Genomic DNA, 14609 nt, shown 5'->3' with positions numbered 1-14609 from the left:
TTGTCAATTGCTACTGGCGGTGGTAGGTTGAGTGTGCTGTGTGTGTAGAGTGCTGAGTTAGATGAGTGCTGAGTGTGTTGTGTGTGCTGAGTGTGCAGAGTGTTGAGTGCTGATTGTAGATGAGTGCTAAGTGTGTAGAGTGATGAGTATGCTGTGTGTGCTGAGTGTGCTGAGAGTGTGCTGAGTGTTGAGTGTGCTATGTGTGCAGAGTGTTGAGTGTCCAGAGAGTGTGCTAAGTGCAGAGAGTTTGCTATGTGTGTGCAGAGTGTGGTGAGTCTGAGAGAGTGTGTCTTTGTGTGTGTGAGAGTGTGTTGAGAAAAGTGCGAGAGTGTGTGTCTTGAGTGCCGAAAGTGTGCAGAGAGTCTTTGAGTTAGATGAGTGCTAAGTGCAGAGAGTGTGCTGAGTGCTGAGAGTGTTATGAGTGCAGAGAGTGTGCTGAGTCAGGAGTTATTTGATCCATGAGATAACTCCTACAGTCAGGACAGAACCAGTTTGAAACATAACTTTGGACCTAGTTACTGTTGGTTTCATTATCAGGGATGGTTTTTGAGACTTGGTTATTCAAGTTGTTGGAGAGAAGTGATGTCATTGAAGTTGAAGAGTGAGAGAAGTGGAGTTTTTTTCTTCTTGTTTTCTTTTATAGCCAAACAAAGAATCATTCTTTTGGGCACAGAGGGGGAACAAAGGATCACGATTCAGAAGCAGCCTTCTCGTTGGCCAGTTTCAGTTTTCACGGATCACACACCTCTTCCTTCCAGTTACTATTTAGTAGTAGTAGTAGTAGACTAGTAGTAGTGCTTTGTATAAAAAAACTAATTGATTGCTTCTATGACACAATCGACAAAGATACTCTAAACCGGGCGGGAAGAGCAAAGATGTTAAGAACGAACAAGTAACAAGTTTTGAAATTTTGAAAGAGGCTGTAAGAGTGTAAGGTAAATATCCTAGAAAAATGCTACAAACGATTGACATAATATTATCCAAGAGGTACAGAAACTTGACTCAAATGTGTTTACGATGTTGCTGGCCAAGCCCACATTCTTTTACCTTCCTTTTTGCAGCTTGTGCTTCCCTTTTGTCACGACAACAAGGGCAAATGGTTCATACATAATTTTTTAAATTGTGTTTTGAGTATGACCCTTATGCATTGACAACGTTAGTTGATATGTATGCAAAATGGTTCATACACAATTTTTTAAATTGGGTTTTGAGTATGACCCTTATCTATGAGAACTAGTCTTGGCACTAGCAGCTTGATCCACAGACACACTCAGAGATCACTCGGTCATTTGGTTCCAAATCTTGTCCATTCCGAAATTGAGTTACCCAACCATCCAAGCTGATAGAAGTAATTTAATTTCTGACAGAAGTAATTTTCTGATAGAGTTAGCTCCTCCACTGTCTTCTCTATTTCTATGGATGCGGACACAACTTCCTCTGATATCATATTTAGCATATATAGCAAGTGACCACTGATATCATATTTATCATATTTAGCAAGTGACCACTGATATCATATATAGTTGTGTTTGTTTATTTTATGCATGTGGCCTATATTATTTTATATATATAATTGTTTTCTATGGCCTTTTGTATGTTGTAAAAATAATTGTATGTTCTATGGCCATTTTCTAATATGATGACAGGAATGGGAAAACCTGTGTGTTATGTAGTACTCGAGGGAAAGAATCGCAGAGTGTACACAAATTGGGATGACTGTAAAGCCCAGGTGAATGGTCATAGTAACGCAGATTACTATGGATGTAAGTCCGTAGAAGAAGTTGAACATAGATTGGCCACTCACCTTCAGCGTAAAGAGGTCTTGAATCCATTATTAAGTAGGTGCACACGACCTCCCCAAGTGCTAGCTTTTCACGTTCCACATGCACCTCACATAGAAGTTCCATATGCACCCATCGAAGAGACCAATTTGACAAATTCACAACCTCCCCAAGTGCTAGCTTCTCACGTTCCGCATGCACCTCACATAGAAGTTCCATATGCACCTCACATAGAAAATATGAGAGGTCATGTAGTTGAGCAACGCGACGATTGGGTCTACGTCTGCTAGTTGGTCATGGTGTTTTTAGTTATTTTAATTGCTGTAATGATCAAATTACTATTCGTCTTGTAGTTGTACTAGTCTGATATGTTTGTGGAGTCTTCTAATTAAATTTATGTTTATGTGGTTGTAACGACATTTGGACCAAGTTTGTTTTACTAATTATCCTAATGCACTTTCTTAACTTGACATTGTTTTAAGTATATTAACTAAATTTGTATGCTTATTAATTAGATATGGCAATGCGATGGACAACTGAGATGGACAATGTTCTTATCGGTATATTCCATAACGAGCTACTTCTAGGTCATAAGAATGAGAATGGATTTCTTCCAATATCAAAAGAGTGTGCAAGAGAAACACTCCAAAACACATTTACATTTGATATCGACTTGACTATTAGTCATGTAACTCAGCGAGTGAAGACCTTACGATGGATAGCACGCGATATTGCTAGTGTAACAATGCAACAGGGGTTTGAATGGAGTTATGAAGAACAGAAGATCATAGCTAACAACGAGGTTTGGGATCAAGCCATAGCACGTGATCCGAGTATGGGAAAGTATAGAAATAAAATTTATCTAAGGCACAATGACATTTTATATATGTTTGGATAACAATGGTTGTTAAGGGGTATTGCACTTTGACTTTATTTTATGGTTGTTTCAAAGACACTATTACTATTAATGTTGAGTTGTATTGTTTTTAATTATCTTTATTTTGTATTTTATTTTTAGTTTTTTTTTAGACTATTGAGTTTGAAAACAAAAAAATATATATTTCCAAAAAGTTGAAAAATTATTTGTCATGGGAAAAAAAAACCATGTAAACAAACACTGGCAAAACTGGCAAATCCCATATTTTCCCACTAGAAATTTTTGCAAACAAACACTGGAAAACTAAAATTTTCCCACTACAAATTAGCCTAGCAAAACTCTAGTGGGAAAATGCTGGAAAATCTAATATTTTCCCACTAGAGGTTTGCCACTAAACAAACACACCCTTAGTGATTAAGCAATTCCTTAGTTTTCAATGATTTCGACACCAAGCTATTGCATCTATTGATATGGTTTTGCTGCAATTTTCAATTATTAATTTTAGCCAATTTATTTGATCTAAACACACTTAGCGCTGCCACGAATAATTTCTCTGAATCACTTAAACTTGGCGAAAGGAGTTTTGGCTCAGTTTACAAGACTAAGCTATTTGATGGGAATAAGTTGCAGTGAAAAAGCTACCAGTTCCCTTGAGGAATTTGTGTATACACGCCAGGTCTATAAACAGCAGCTATCAAATATTGATGTATCAAGAACGGTGGCAAAAAGATATTTTGAAGGCATCTAGGATTGCAAGGAGTACCAAGGTGAGCTTTTTGGAATACGTAATCTATTTCGTGATCTTTCCGATACACTTTTTACGGGTGAGATAGTTGAGAAAGTAAGAAGAAAATGAGGAGAGGAGTTACCTGAAAGCAAAGGAGACAGAAGAAGTGGTTGACTATCAGTTTTAAGACTGTATAAATAAACAAGCATAGTACTCACCTTTTCTTCATCTACCCGCAGTTTTTTTTTCTTCGAAACCAACGACAACACTGTACGGAAACTTTTCTCTAAGATTTGTGCTAGGCTTGGACTTCTTTCTTTTATCTGTGCTTGTGTTTACTGTTTTTTTATTAGTTCTCATCACGTTCCATCTGTTTATATATTCTTTCCCTTTTCCCGATCTTGCGTTGGTCCAGTATCCTAGTCTTTATATAATTTTGTTATCCAAACCAATTTAAGGTGGGAGACTCGCTTATAAGCCTTATCCAATATGGATTTAAATTTTGAGACTACTCTTGTTCAATATTTCGATACACTTTGTTGGTCCTATTTTACCCCACCTACTCTTGTATATTTTTCAAATCCCTTCTACTATTTCTAGATTACATTTTTTACACCAAAATTTTCAAATCCCCAATTATGTCATTCACAATAATTCACGCATTTTTCTCGACATTCCATTTTCATATCGTTTGTATTCACACCATATACTATGTTATACATTCCGCTCATTTTTTTTTCTTATTGCATTTTTTCATTGATTTTCTTCTCTTATTTGCCATATGAACTTCGTTCACATGTCAAAGAGGGGCGATGTTTCGACCCCCACCTACGTGGCAAACATCAATTAGTAGGGGTCTCCATTTTTATTTGTTTAATCGACAGGGCTAAAGCCCAATTTGCAATATTATGGATTGATGTACATGCCCATTAACTCATGTGTCTAAGGCTGAAGGCTTGCCACTAACGTACATTAATTTATGTCCATATTCGTTTATTATCAAAAAGACAATTATCAGTTGAGAATTATATTCAATTACAATTACTTAAGCTATAAGAATACTTGAGTTGAAAGGAGTTTCTATTCTATACATATAAATACCAAACTATTTTTTATACAGAACTACGTTCTTGAGACTTGATCCCATTGATAATTTGGGTACGTAGGCAACCGAAAGGTACAGTCTCATCATTCTCTCGACCACCATCACTTTTCTCACTATTTTTCTACGTTATTCATCTTTTTCGTCACCACTTAGTGTTTTCATCACATTTGGTCGAAACAACTCATACGTTAAGGATGTCCACGCATTATTAGAGTCAATACCACTATTTGACCCTACTGCTGCATTACCAACCGATTCAGATGAACCTGACTCGCTCTTTTCCATTGAAAAGACGGCCCCTCACAAATCCTTGATCCCCACTCCTCCAACTCCAGATTTAAAACCTATACCTTCTGATTTGAAGTATGTGCATCTCGATCTCGATGGTAGTCACCCTATAATAATTTCTTCCCATTTGACTACCGATGAAGAAGCGTGTTTGATTCATATCATTCGTGAACACTGCTCCGCTATCGGTTGGTCCTTAGATGATATTAAAGGAATACACCTTAGTGTATGCACGCATCGTATACATCTAGATGATGGCACAAAATATCGCGAGAACTGCAATGTCGCCTTAACCCCGCCATGAAGGAGGTGGTGCGGGAGGAAGTTTTACGCTTACTTGATGCAGGTATCATATATATACCCTATCTCTGATAGTGTTTGGGTTAGTCCTATCCACATTGTTCCAAAGAAGTCTGGCATTACAGTTGTGTGAAATGAAAATGATTAATGCATCTCCACTCGCGTCCCGGTGAAATGGAGAATTTTCATTGACTATCGCAAACTAAATGCCGTAACACGTAAAGATCACTTCCCTCTTCCATTTATTGACCAGATGCTGGAACGTTTAGCCGGTCATGCTTACTACTGTTTTCTTGATGGCTATTCTGGCTACTTCCAAATTGTCATCGATCCAGTTGATCAAGAGAAGACAACTTTCACATGTCCCTTTGGCACCTTTGCATACAAACGAATGCATTTTGGTTCAATTTCAATTTCAATTGCAAAGAAACTTTTCAAACTCTTCCAAAACTCCTTTGACTACCGCTATCCTATCATTCAACCCCTTAATTGGTCTCAACCATTCAAAGGAATTGTTCTAGGTCATGTTGTTTTGACACTAGAGGCGACTTTGTTAAAATTGCTTCTCTACCTATCCCAACAACGGTGATGACAAATCCGTTTTCATTTATTTAGCTTTTTCTAAAGTAAAACTCTTAATGACGCTCAACGTTCAATTACAATTGCAACAATTTTGAAACTCTAAAGAGTTCCTAGCTGTTGTCTATGCTTTGGATAAGTTTGACACTAGCCTTTGCTTTGCCGTCGGATCTTCCACCATCCGTTGTATTTGCTACTGTAAAACCATGCGCGCCGTAATTACCTACAACAACGAAAAAGGATCCTAGCTGTTGTCTATGCTTTGTATAAGTTTTGCCTTTATTCGGATCTTCCACCATGGATCCTTTCTCTTGCAAAGAATTCACCCTAGAAATCAAAGACAAGAAAGGATCCGAAAATGTGGTGGTCGACCATTTATCAAGGCTGGTTGGTGATATTGATAGTGATTCTGATGCCATCTGTGATTCTTTCTCAGATGAGCATTTGTACTCCATTTTCTCCTCTCCATGGTATGCAGATATCGTTAACTACCTAGTTACTGAGGAAGTTTCTTTCTCTTGGTCACGTCCTGATCATAAAAAGTTCTTATCCACTGTAAAATATTATTTATGGGATGACCTTTACCTCTTTAAATATTGTTCCTACCAACTCATTCGTCGCTGCATTCCCGACTGGGAACACACTGACGTGTATCTTTTTGCCATGAACAATCTTGCGGTGGTCATTTCAGTGGGAAGAAAACTGCGGACAAGGTTTTACAATGTGGTTTTTACTGGCCTACCCTTTTTCGCGATGCACATGAACATTGCAAAACTTGCATTCATTGTCAGCACTTGGGTCGCATTACCCAACGCAATATGATGGCAGTAAATCCCATTTTAATTGTGGAAATTTTTTATGTTTGGGGCATTGATTTTATGGGACCCTTCCTTATTTCTCAAGGTTTTCTCGACATTCTAGTCGCTATGGACTATGTGTCCAAATGGATTGAGGCACTCACATGTCGCTCAAATGACCATAAGACTATTGTGAAATTTGTAAAAGAAAACATTTTCTCGTTTTGGTGTTCCCAAAGCTATCATCAGTGATGGGGGGTACACATTTTTGTAATAAATTTTTTGGGTTTGTAATGAAGAAATATGGAGTTACTCACAAAGTTTCTACTCCGTATCACCCACAAACGAGTGGCCAAGTGGAAGTCTCCAACAGAGAGATAAAGTCCATTATGGAGAAAATTGTCAATCCCTCAAGGAAAGACTAGTCTCTCCGTTTATCGGATGCCTTGTGGGCATACCGAACGGCCTTTAAGACACCTATAGGGATGTCTTCTTACCATCATTTTTGGAAAACCTTGTCATCTGCCGGTTGAACTTGACCATCATGCCCTATGGGCCATCAAAAACATCAATTACAATATCAACGCAGTAGATGAGAAGTGAAAACTACAATTAAATGAGCTTGAGGAGATTTGGAGTGATGCTTATGATATCTCGAAATCCTACAAAGTTAATATGAAAAGAGTGCACGACCTTTGTTAGCAATTCGCGCGAATTATTCGCGAATCGAATTTTGAAGGACAAAACGTATAATAGTTCCGAATGTTTGAAAGATTCGCAATAATTCGCGATTTTTTTGCCTTGAAACGAATAATACGAATTTTTGCCACTCCAAAAAAAAAATAAAATAAAATAAAATGAAAATTCGGTTGTGTTTTTGTTATTTTTTATGTACTTTATCTCCTCACTCTTACATTTTTAGTGATAAATTAATCCAAAACCTTTGCTTTTATACTTTTTGGGCAATATTTAAATTTTCATGTCATGGTGTGTGTGTGTATTTTGAAATTTGAACTGGTAATTTCAATCCAAGAACAAATAAATGAAGGTACCTATGTGGACCATTTAATTGGTTTCAATGTTTTTGTAGCTAAATTGTTTAAATATGTTTGTTATGTTGTAAATAATGACAACTATTATTAATATTTACTAACATAATATCACGAATTTTAGACTTTCGAATTTTTGCAACCAAACGTTTAAAACGCGTATTAATTAAACACCGCATAATTGCTGTATTGCGAATTTTTGACCGAATATTTAACCGTACTATTTTTTTGAATCACCGAATAATTCACGAATTATTCCCGTACCGAATTTTTGCCGTATCCCGAATTGCTAACAAGGTGCACGACAAGCATATTTTGCGTAAAGATTTCAAAGTTGGCCAAAAAGTTTTACTTTACAACTCCAGATTATACATTTCTCCTGGCAAATTGAAAACATGATGGTCTGGTCCTTTCATTGTGTCAGTTGTGACCCATTATGGAGCAATCTCTTTGCTTAATCCACAAGATAACATCGAATTTCAAGTAAATAGACAACGCCTCAAACATTACCACGAATTACGCTCCCCAACTGTTGAACAGACTCTTCTCCAAGATCCGGTCTACATAGACTAAATGTTTCGTTTGACATACTCAATTTTATTTTTCTGTAAAGAGTACGTCATTTTGATAGCCGGGCCATCTTCTATTTTATGATCTCAAAAGTACTTTGAAGTGTGTGGTTGCAAGTGCCGGAGCTGTAGTCCACAAAAACTCTACTTCAGAATTGAGTATAAAGGTCTTCTGAAACACGAGCAAACGTTCCTGCTGGTAAACGATGGGTACCAAAAATTTCCCCTCCTTTTCTTCCCTTTTCTACTCTCTACCTCGCGAACTTCAGATAATCATTTGGTGTAAGTCTCACTCATCACGAATAGGTAATGGTCATAGTACTTTTGCTCGTAAACGACGTGCGCAAATGATGGGGTGGTGTATACATTGTCAAACACCTTTTTGTCCAGGTCTTGACTTCTTATCCAATACCAGCCGGTATAAGGTATACTTTTGTCTGACACTAGTTGGGCAGGATAAACTTCGTCACTGCGTCGTTTCTCCCACGAGTTGGGAATCGTCTTGAAGATCTGATGTTAAAAGACTTGAGTCGTCTTGAGGATCTGATGTTAAAAGACTCACCTTGTATATATGTATATATTGTTGTCTTTTAAAATTCTCCTTGCATTAAGCTGTGCACATAGAGATTTGTGTTCAACCTCAGCTGTTGCCTACTTGGAATATGTATGGGCAATGGATTCCACCAGGCCAACCCCTAGAATTGGTTACTTTGAGTTCCCTTTGGGGCAGTTTGAAGATAGCCGTATGTAATAAGGGTAATATTATTAGACCGTAGCGCGCACGGTCCAGGATGGTACCGTCCTGCCCCTAGACCCATAATACATAAAGGTGAAGCCACAGCCTGGCTGGATTGGGTTCTCTCCAGAGTCGACATGACAGTTGCCTAAGAGTTTAGATGGTGAGTCTTTTGGACATCCAGTGTTGTTCATATTAATCTCCCTTGTATAGAAATTAAACCAAAAAAAAACCATTGTTTATAAATAAACATCCCTCCTTCTTTGAAAAATCTCTTTTGGCCTTTGAGAATGACTCATATAATTGGATGGCATTTTTCGTGCCGATCATTTCGGTAGCTCATTTATCCAATTCGGAGTCCGAACGAGTAATGTGTGGGCGTTTACATTTTTTAAGCTTAATTTTGGCTTTAGGTTGATTTGGGCTTGGAAAAAAATTTAGGCCTAACCAAATCTCGTGATTCTCGGCCCAATTATAAACCGAGACAACTCACCACGCATCACCATTACATCATTTCTTCTTCTACAAAATCCGGATCTCATCCCCTCCCATTCTAGTCTCGCACGAGACAGCCCCAAGTTAAATCCAAGTCTCACGCGCGACCACCACAGCTTAGAATCGAATTATGTTCCGCCACCAACTTCAATTTCTTCCCCTCATCTCAAATCAATACCCATCCTCTTCCCGCGATCACAAAATGGCCGGAAATAGGCGAATCTCAATCGAAATTTTTTTTGGATCCCTATTTGAAAGTGGGATGTTTGCTCCATTTTTTGATATAGAAATACACTCTAGAGGATGGGAGTATCTCTTGTACACTAATGGCGGGCTGTATTCAACGGATTTGGTGTTGAAGTTCTATAACAATGGCGAGTTTAATGGGGACAATTTTTGGGTCACCATCAACGACGTGCCACGCCAAGTCACACCCGCCTTGATCTCTGGGATCACGGGAATACCTCTGGTCGACCACGAGGCTGACTCAGCAGCAGTTCATGTATCCACGGACTTACGACCTCATGCTAGACAAGCTAATCGAGGACGAGTATAATATGGATGGGAAATGCGCGTATCAATATATATTCTATGTTGTGGAACCAGCTTGCCGTGACTCAATGGCTGGGTTAGAATGTCATTGGCACCTCTAAGCCATCTGACAATAACAAGACATTTCTGCACCTACTCTGGGTTCTCCAGGAGCAAAATGGTAACTTTTGCATAGTTACCTTTCTATTCCACAGCATTACACATGCCACACTCTGGTCAACCTCTCTTGCCGTTCTTGTAACGCAAGTTATGATTGATTTGGGTTTCCTATCTATCACCCCATTAGTCCCTATGCTGCCATATGAGAATATGCATGTTTTCAAGAAGTGCATAATGTCCCCATGGGAACCCACAACACCAATGGCAGCTGAACATGATAACGTGGGTTCACCTTTCTTTGATGAGGCAACTATGAGCAAGATAAGCCATCTTATGGATGCCTTATGCGCTATGAATAGTGGCATGCGAGACATGTATACTCGCCATGTTTCGATGAAACATACCATGGGCGAATTCAGGGAGGATATGACCACTCGCCACGAGTCGATGACAAACACCATGAGCAAATTTCAGCAAGAAATGCACACTTTCATGAAAGCATTTCAGGATCATATGTCTACTCGCCATAATCAGTTCTAGCGAATGCTCATGGCGAACCAACACTAGTTTCAAGATCAGGTGATGAATACTCTAGGCGATATCCAGGAGCAGTTAGCCTCCATGGGAGCTCGTCCTGCACGCCATCGCCAGACTCCTGGTTCTTCTTCAGCAGCCCCTGAGGATTCTCAATAGACGTTTTGTTTCCCCGGACTTGTATTTTATTTATGTTGGATATTTTATTTACGCGTGTTTGCATTTTAATTTTCCACCTTAGTATGTCTTTTATTTCCTACATTTTCCAAAAATTATGCCTTGTCAAATATTATATTAGATCTTATATATCTCCAATATTATATATTTTTGACGTCACACTTAACGACGAGCTTTACCATCCACTAATGATTTGCAAAACGGTCAGAAAACGGTCTTAAAACAGTCACCAAAACGGTCAGAAAACTTTAAAACTGTCACCAAAATGGTAAAAAAATGGCTCAATTTTCTTTCTATAAATAGAAATATCACCACATCCTTCACATTCACTCCTTTCATCTTCTTCCCCCTACATTTTTTCTTTAATTCCAATTACGTTTTTTTTTAAGTTCTTACCAAATTTCAAGCTTCATGGATGCGCTAGAAAAGTTCGAGTAGCAGCAAATTGAATATGCTACTCAAATCTTCATGCTTGTTAGTTTTATTATCGTAATGTTGTTAATGTGGCATATAGTCCTATCTAATATATAGATTTGTATTTTTTTTTCCCGTTGTCATTATGGTGTGTTTTCACATCCCTGTACGTTGTTACAACTTATTGTGAAATTACATTTACGTATTCCTTGTTCTTCTACTTACTCTATTTATGCTCGAAAAAAAAAAAAAAGGGGAAGAGTGTGCCACTCCTTGTAGTCACATGCCTTATTCTTTCCCATCCACACTACATCCACTTTTGCGCCTTGTTTTAGGAATATACAAGTTGGTCAAACTACCCTGTGAAACCTTATCTCGTATATTCTATCCCTTTCCACGTTTGATTCAAAGTTTCAGGGATTTGATTTTAAACGATCTTTTGGGCAAGCACCTCGATAGAATTATTTTAGGAGATACACGTGGTCTAACTATCCTGTGACACCTCGATCCATAACTTTCAGATTGGTGCCTATTTATAGCAAGGCTAGACACTTGTCAAATCCAGTCTTCCCTTTTCTACTAAACTATCTTCACCACTCCATTCATTCCATCATTAATGGCCCTTACTCGAATTTTCGTGCCCGAGCAAAATTTTATGGAAAATTTTCAGAGCGGTCTATTTCACCCATATTTTAATACTAAAATTTTACGTCGAGGATGGTTCCCTATATTACATCGTAAGGAGGCACTTTATTCTAGAGAATTGGTCCTGCTATTCTATACACATGGTTATTTCCAAAATGGGCAATTCTTTGTCCGTGCAAACGGATGCGAGCGCGAATTGACTCTGGAAATAATCTTTGAGGTCCTTCAAATTCCTATAACGAACCCGGAGGTACACCTTTAGGATTTACCATTTGACAATATAAGGCATCTGATGTTTGCAACTATCCTTTACGGCGAATACAACTGGAAAAACCGCATTGTTTATTAGCGATCCTTGCAAAGAAACCAATTATCTATGATCCAATGGCTAGCTCATAATGTGCTCGACACATCTAAGACTTTCGAAATAACAAAACCCTCCTCCATCTACTCTGGGTACTGCAGACTAAATGCAATGATTTTTGCATAATTCAATTTCTCTAGAACGCGATCGCACGTGCCAGGAAAAAGTCAGCTCCTTTGCCAAATTGTGACACTTATCATGGTGCGTTTGGGTTTTCCTATTACTTCTCCTACTATGTACCTCAGAACAGCTAATATTTTCACCATTCACTCTGTCTGCATGAACGATTTTTGGACTCCCGACGTTGCAAAGAACCATGCGGTGCAGAAACCGGCGAAGCTTGTTCCGTTGTCAACATCTTCACTGAAAATGCAATGCACAATGTATTTAATCCAATGGAAGGCATTCATTAAATTCACCAAGGAATAATGACATTATACACATGTTAGAACATCATCATCACTAGTCTTCTTGAATTTCACGACCTGCGGACAATACAAGACGAGGAACAAGCACAATTCTTGCACAACCATATCCAGTTCTTGGCAAATCACACTCTCATAATGGAGAACCAAGCCGAGATTTACCAGACACAGAGCGCCCTGTTACAACAGGTTGTTGCACGGATTGACTTCATCAAGAATCTTATAAATGAATTTCTCTCACTTAAAGATCCTCGCCGTTACTTGGGCCATGACACAAAATAAATTTTGCAAATTTATGTTCTTTGTCATTTTCTTTTTTGTTTTTAGTATAGTGCAATTTTCATATGGTAATAAATGTCATTTATTTTTACTTAGTCATTTCCATTGTATTCTAATTTTTGGTTTATCTTTGTCTACAGGTGGTATCTTTCATCACACGTCTTCTGCAATGGCACCTCCAAAGATTATTCCTGAACAATATTTCCATGCTTTATTGAATTCTCCTGCATATGGACATCTTTTCAGAGACTTCATCACTCAAGTCGGTTGGACCTCCTTCATTTTACACCCTGAGCAGACATACTCTCCAGGTTTAGCGGCTTATTTTTATAATCATATGGAGGATACACAAGCACGTGGTTTCTTTTTGAACTGATTTGCAATCTGTATTGGTAACACCAGACATCTCTTTTACGAGCTAACAGTTGTTATGGCTTTGGACCTTCCCTATAATCAGCCAAACCCCCATTCAATACATCATACAAAACACCTTTAATCACTACTTTTGGGAAGATTTCGCCGGCCTCTATGGCGATGGCCTCACCCAAGTCATTGAACGCGATGAACCTGGCCGATGGCTAGACAACACAATTCCCCTAGCCATTATGACAATGAATGTTGGGACTGCCATGTTGTTTATCCTTCTGAACATCAAAGGGGATTGACATTTTTCCACTACCTCCGAATCAGCTTGCAAGACTTTCCATGCTCTCGCTCAGCAACATACCGCCTTCGACATCACGAACCTAGTAATTGAGAACCTGAAAAGGGCTCGTCTTTTTCGACAACATTATCACTTTGCCAGTTACCGCATGCCGGATAATAAGGACATTCTTCCTACAGTTTGCGGCCACTTTTCATGACTGGGTATGAGTAGATTCTATATGTCCGATGAATAGGATAATTCATTCTTTGAGATTTTGGGTCTGGTGTTAGCGCTCTTCAAGGTACCTGAGATACGTTCGTTGCTTCCCCAATGACAAAGACATGGTAGCTCATTTGGACACTTCTAGAAAGAGAAAGTGGAGCGGAGTTTGGCAGACCATGACAAACTGGCGTGACATAAAGGAATGGCACTTCGATAGAGATGAAGCTAGAATGGACATACCCCTAATTCGTAATTGGGGCAGTGTAAGTTGATGTACATATTTGTTGTTTTACTTTTTGATGTGAAAAATAAATAATCTAACAGTGTGCTTTCACTTTTGTGTTGTATACTATATGTGGTGTTAAAATAATTTTCTGTTGAAGATATCAGCTTTATTTTTGCTCAAGCCTCTCAGGTATATTCTTTCTTCCTCTTGACACTTTGAGGACACAATGTCCTATTGTTTGGGGGTGGTGAGAACCTTTCACAAAAATTAAGCATTCATAGTTGTATATAGTTTTATTTTCTATCTAAATAAGTGTATTTAGTGACAAAGTCTCGTTTCCTTTTCTGTGATGAAAAATATCTAGAAATCTCACCTTAGCATTAGAATTAGGATTTGTTCTTAGAAACTTAAGTTAATACGTATGCAATAGTTTTTACATCTTTTCATGAGCATTCATGCACTGACTGTCATTAAATGTACATAGCAGTAAGTTTCTGGGACCCACGGTTAGACAACTTAATTTTCATATCCTGTGAGAATATAACTAAAAAGACTCAAAATGTGTGATATATGAGTAATGACACATAGGAGTAGTTTTTCCGAATAGAGAAGTTCATGCGTCTACTTACTTGATCACTACCCGAATCTTAGGCGAGAATTTAGGCTTTCTTTGGATCGATATAGCCAAAAAATCACACTTGTAAATTTTTTTACCGCTAGTCG

The sequence above is a fragment of the Coptis chinensis genome, chromosome 6 (assembly GCF_015680905.1).
Source record: "Coptis chinensis isolate HL-2020 chromosome 6, ASM1568090v1, whole genome shotgun sequence".
NCBI classification, from domain to species: domain Eukaryota; kingdom Viridiplantae; phylum Streptophyta; class Magnoliopsida; order Ranunculales; family Ranunculaceae; genus Coptis; species Coptis chinensis.
The sequence above is the reverse complement of the archived record's forward strand: the minus strand, read 5'-3'. Positions refer to the sequence as shown.